Consider the following 6,094-nt stretch of genomic DNA (forward strand, 5'->3'; position numbering starts at 1 on the left):
TCTTCGTACATTAGCATTAAAAGGGTCTGAAAATACAAGTCACAAATGTCCTGCAAACGTAAATGGTGCTCAATCACAATCATGAATACCTGCATGAAGCACACATTTTATCTACAAAATGATAAAAAGTATGGAAGCCCGAGGTGGACATGCATTCATACATTCTGTCTCTAATGTATCCTCAGAGCTTCAAAAGCAAAAAAAAAAACATCCATGGAAATAGGCTCAACGTAGGTGATCAGTGTGGGCTGTGGCAGCAGGTCATAGTCAGACCCATCACAGTGACCAGTCTGTTGTTTTGCTTTCTAGATTGTCAAATGCAGTTATCACAAGAAGCAAAACTTTGAATGAGATGTGTGGATGTATGTTCATTAGGGTTTCTGTTCAAATGTCAACTCTCATGTTTCCATTGTTTTAAGGAAATAGTTCATGTGAGGATGCTGCTGCCCTGATAGTTGTGATTGCTTGTTAAAATAGACTTGAGATGATGAAACAGTAAGTTGATGTTAGTAAAAAGGTGAAGCTGAAGTGAATATTGTATCTTTGGGTTTTCAACTTTTGGTTACGAAATGAAACACATTTGATAATGCTCCACTCGGCTCTGGGAGATTACAATGTACTCAGTGAATTTCAGACTTATTCTATAAGAAAATGTAGACCTAAAAAGAAATGTAGACCTCGATTTTAAGAAATTGAATTTTTTTTTTAAATTTATTTTTTAGTCAGAGGATTATTGACCAATCAATTATCAGCAGTCTGTGGAGTATTCAGAAGAGCAGGCTGTATGGAGACCAAATGTAGACGGAAAAGTAAAGATATAGCCTCCCATTGGCTTCCAACTGCAGCTAAGAATCTGTTCTGAATCAAACATCTCAGTGAACAATGTTTGATTTAATGTTGCAAAAGCCTGTTGGTGATTTCCCAACTCCCTGCTATGCCTCAGAAATGATGACTCTCACCTCCATTCAACTTAAGATCTGCACATATAAATCACAACTTAAACGGGTTCATGTGTGGGTTCATACGGCTGCAATAAGTAAAACAGTCTGCAGAAAGTAAAGGATCTATAATTTACCATTAAATTGAGATTCATCTAAAAAGGATGAACAGTGTTTCACTATGTGAGTAATGGAACAACGAAGGCTGCATTTGTATAGAAACCATCAGTGGGGAACATTTGCCTCGGCTGTAATCAATGCAGTGAATGGAATAAAAGGCCTTGACTGGAAGTATTTGAATGGAAACCACTGCCTACATCACAATTACCAAGAAGTCTGCTCTTGCTCCCGTTAGCATCTATAGTATACAGTATTGCCAGAATAGCCGATATGGCTTAAAAAAATCTGAAGACAAATGATTGTCACAGGTGTGGAGTTGTTTCAGTGTTTCTCGTCCGATGTTTCAGTGCAGCTGCTTGAGCACAATATCAGCAGCCATCTTACTGCATTTAACGAGGACCGCTTCTTTTCAGCTGCTATCATTCGCAACAGTTGTTTTCTTCACATTATAGAGAAGTCAGACTTGGATGTAAGTGCTGCTCAAACAATGGTCGGCGCCTCCTGACAGATTGGGGGACATGAATCATTGAGCAGTGGTTCTCTGAAAAGACAGCCAGGACTCTCCTGTCACTCGTACAGGCTGATTGTGTCGTCGCATGAATCACTCCACTTGGTGCAAAACAACGTTTCCATGAGAGAACAATTAATTTGTTCCCTTGGTTCCCAAACGCACAAATGCACGCCAGCACACACATACATACACATACACACACACACACACACACACACACACACACACACACATACACACACACACCTGTATTAACTCATATCAGCTTCCTTGCACAGTCACACAAACTGTATCTTTCAGAGCCTATGCGTAAGTCAACCCTCATCAGAATGGGATGTGCTTGACAAGCCAAGGGAAGAGAGAGATGCTAGTCCCCCTGCATGTAAAACACAAGAGCCCTGATGGTGTCAGCCAGTGATTCACAGCCATTTGGTGCGGGTGGGAGTAGACAGAGGAAGGGGGGGGGGGAGGGTGCTCGCCGCTGTTTGCTGGGACTGAGAGTGTGAAGGCGTGGGTGGCCAGAGTGGCTAAATGGGCCAAAGCAAGCACCTAGGATGAGTCCAGTAGGCGTGAGGAGGAGAGAGAGAAGAGATGGAGGGGGGATGAACCCTAAATTGAAAAGTAGTTCATTGCGTGTGGGAGTTGATGGTAGGCACACATGTACAGTATGTGTTTATATCCTGTGTGATTGCGCAATGGGATTAAGGACGATTTTTGAAATCCTGTCTGTAATGCAGGGAGAGATATAAAACGGACAGTAGGCTCTGCATCACAAGTGTTGAACATTTTATTAGGTCCAGTTCTAAAAAAATATTTGAAAAATAGAGACATTAAAATTATTCAACAATGTATATTTTTAATCATAGAGGACAGAAGTCCCTAAATCCGACTTTATTAAAGCTGTGTGGAGTTGTTTTTTTGTTTTTTTTTAACCTGTCAACAAACGAACTGAATTGATAGTGATGCCTCTTTATGAAGCACAAAAGGAAACAAGACCATCAGGCAGAAGATTGATTATTTTAACTTGTTTCATGTCTTTCCCCCCTGCCCTCAGTCAGGTGCCCAAACAGCCTTTCTTTACCTTTCCTAAACAATCGATTCACATTGACCTTTAAGTTTGAGTGTCAAAAGATAGCAGGATTAGATTTGTGTTCTGAAAACACTAGTCACTAATGTACAGGACACAATTGGACCCGAACTGAAAGTTTCTCAGTGAAGCTTTAAACTGTCTGGCATGAAACCTTTGATAATAGTATAAATTGGCTGATACTAAAAGGCCAATTGTACAACACTCATACAGTTTCAATGTTAGCAGATTTATTTACATGACACATATATCATTGTAAGAATTTCCCTCAATACATGTTGGCCAATTCACTATGTTTGTGTCAGTTACTTATTACAGCTTATTTTTAAAACTGCAGCCCTTTGTAGCCGCTTCAAAAGAAGTAAACCCTGTTCTTTGTGAGAAGTTTCTTTATTCAAAGCTCCTGTGAGGAACTTGTTTATGTTGATCTTAACTTTGTCTGACACTGACTGGGTGGCATCAGTCACAGGCATAAAAGAGAAACATTACTGAGATACACAATCTTCTAACTCATGGTCTCCTCTGTACTTCATTTTCAATGCCTTAAATAAATACTGTTTGTACAGGAAAAAGCTGACAAGGGCAACTGAATTTTCTGCCATACATGTATGAGTCTGTGCTTGTGTGCTCATAAATGCCCACAGATAAAGTCTGGTGCTGTGACCTCCTTTGTCCTCTCCCATAGAAGAGATTAAGGGACATGCGACCTACTAAAAAAAGCTGACCAAAACCCACAGGTACAATATTCACAAGGTTTCCCTGTCCACTCATGTCCTAATTACTGTGGTCATAAGAATCATTTCCACCAGTGTGTTAGGGAAGTTTCCTCTATGTGGCCGGCAGTCGAGTAGGTAATGAGAAAGCTGCATGTTTTAAACACAATAATTACTTTGTTTTAGCCCTAAAATAGTTCAAGTTTGTACTTGTTGTCTTTATCCCGTGAATTACATATTTTCAAATACCAAAATGTTTTATCTTTAAGCAGGGCATTGTGACCAAATGCCTTTCATATTTGGCTATACAGTCCATAATTTTTTAGCTAAACTCAGATGACTTTATAGAAAGCATTGTCTGTCAAAGAGATCTCTGAGTGCTTTAAATTGCTTACATGCAAAACTTAAGATGATTACAGGGCTAAGATGCATTTGGGAAACTGGGACTTTTGACTGCATAAAATCTGCTGCTAGTGCATCTCTGCTGTACCAGTTGGCAGAGCGAGGACTGACTGAAATGACCCGAGGGTGCTTGGACAGTGAGCTCAGTGCTCTAATTCACAGCGATTCCCTGGCAGGAAGCAGCAGACAGCTCGGGATGAAAAAGGTTGGGGGGGATGGAGGGTTGGAGGAGAAACAGTGACAGTGAGAAAGAGACAAAAACAGGGCCATGAAGAGGAGGTGTGAATGAACGCTGACAAACTGATCAGGTTTACTGCAGACATGGCGACAGCTGGACAGGTAGATGGGAAGAGATGTGGGGTGAGTGATACTTCCTACTTAACTCAGGGAGAAGTGACTCACTTCCCTGCACGCTAGACTTTTTCTTAAAATAGGCATTTACGCCAAAGTGAATAACACTGATTATCTCTTTAGTATGGCACATGTCAGTGGGTGGGATATGTGAGGCAGCAAGTTAACATTTTCACCTTAGAAATGATGTGTTGGAAGCAGGAAAAATGGGCAATGGTAAGGATGTGAGTAACTTTGACAATGGCCAAATTGTAAAGGCTAGTCAAGCAAGTCAAATCATCTGCAATTCTGTAGCTCTTCAGAAGTGTTTTAGGTCTCTCAAAACCCTGAGAGTAAAGTCCTTATTAGTTAACTGGATTTTTTTTTTTTTTAACTTAAAGCAGCTACAGCTAAAACGTGAACATCAGAACTGGACCACAGAGCAATGAAAGACAGTGGCACAGAGGAACTTAACAACCTAACTTGTTGTCCAAATTCCCAAGATTTCAATCTAACTCCAACCAAGTCCAATTCATTTAGGTCCAGTCTCACAACTTCAGAAGTCTAGAGAAGTCTCATCCCAACAAGAGCACCTTCCTTACACGATAAGTCGTTGCAACTGACTCGTAAATAAACTAGTCCATTTATGTCATTTACAAGTTTCCCCCAGTGCAATGCAGTGATTCATAGATATAATTACTGTAGGTAGCGCTTGGCGGTCTATGGTAAAGAGGAACTGGTCTTTTTTTAAAGGATTACTTGTTGTAAATACGATAACATGAAAAATCAAAACATGTTAACAAGTATTAAACTGGTTTATGAAGCTGTGTCACAACATTCTTTCTTTGCAAATCCTTCCCCAAAGAAAAAAACAGCATCCTCCTGTTGTACTGTTTAATCTCCACCATGTTGTCACTCCATCTGTAGTTGTTTCCCTTTGTCCCCTGGCAGGAAACGTTGAATGTACAGAAAGGCCTCATGAATAACTGATAGAATTATTCTTCCACCAACCACAAATGGCATGACCCACGGCCCGAGGCTCATTCAAACCCATTGCCTCTTGCTGAGCTCGGAGCAGATTGTGCCTCTGGTGTGATATGTTTCTTAAAAAAGGGGTGAAGGGGTTGACAATAGATGTTTGTAGTTTAAAGGGATTTGATTAAGAAAACGTATTTCCTCAAAAAAAAACCATCCAAATAAACAAGTCCGCTGAAGAAATGAAATCATGTTGTTTTGGTCTCTTTCTGTATTTTGACTGTGCTGCCATGAACAGCTCTTTGAATGTGTTAAAATCTCTATCTCTGCTGGGTCAGACTGTTATCTAAGTCTGACATACCTGCTGTGGTATTAAAAATCCTTCTTTCTAAACAAGGCCAAAAAGCCTCTGAAGAGCTTTTGGAGACCAGGCGTCCTAAATGTCCCTGAATGAACCAGAAACAATAATACAGGCCAGCGAGGCATCAGACATTATTACTCTGCTGTCAGTGCACGTGATTACTGGACCAGGTTAGTGACACAACACGCACACACACAAAATCCCTGTCGGATAATCTGCCCGATGTGAAGCCTTTTTTTGGTTGACCTGTTCACGAACTCCAACAGTATGGGGATAGGTTGTGCAGTCAAGTAAAATATATATTTTTAAATATATATTTATTAATTTGTTTTCAGAATATCTGATCCCTAATCCTAGATAGTTGTTGCTTTATTTGTGTATAGACTTGAAGTTTTAGTTGGAATGACACCATAAAAATTAATTTAGCATGCTAGTGAGAAAACAAGATTAGCCAATTTAACAACATATCAATTTGGAATCTTTTAGCAACAGCTCACCTGATTTTTGGGCTAAATTGCATTGATGTTCACGCGGCTCATAGAATAAAGCCTTATCAGATTATTCTATTTATATAATGTACGTTGTGGATCAAAATTGACTTTTTCTTTTGATAGATAAACTTGCCAAGAAATTGAAGAAAGACCTCTGAGTTCATCT

The sequence above is a fragment of the Symphodus melops genome, assembly GCF_947650265.1.
Source record: "Symphodus melops genome assembly, chromosome: 8".
Taxonomy (NCBI): domain Eukaryota; kingdom Metazoa; phylum Chordata; class Actinopteri; order Labriformes; family Labridae; genus Symphodus; species Symphodus melops.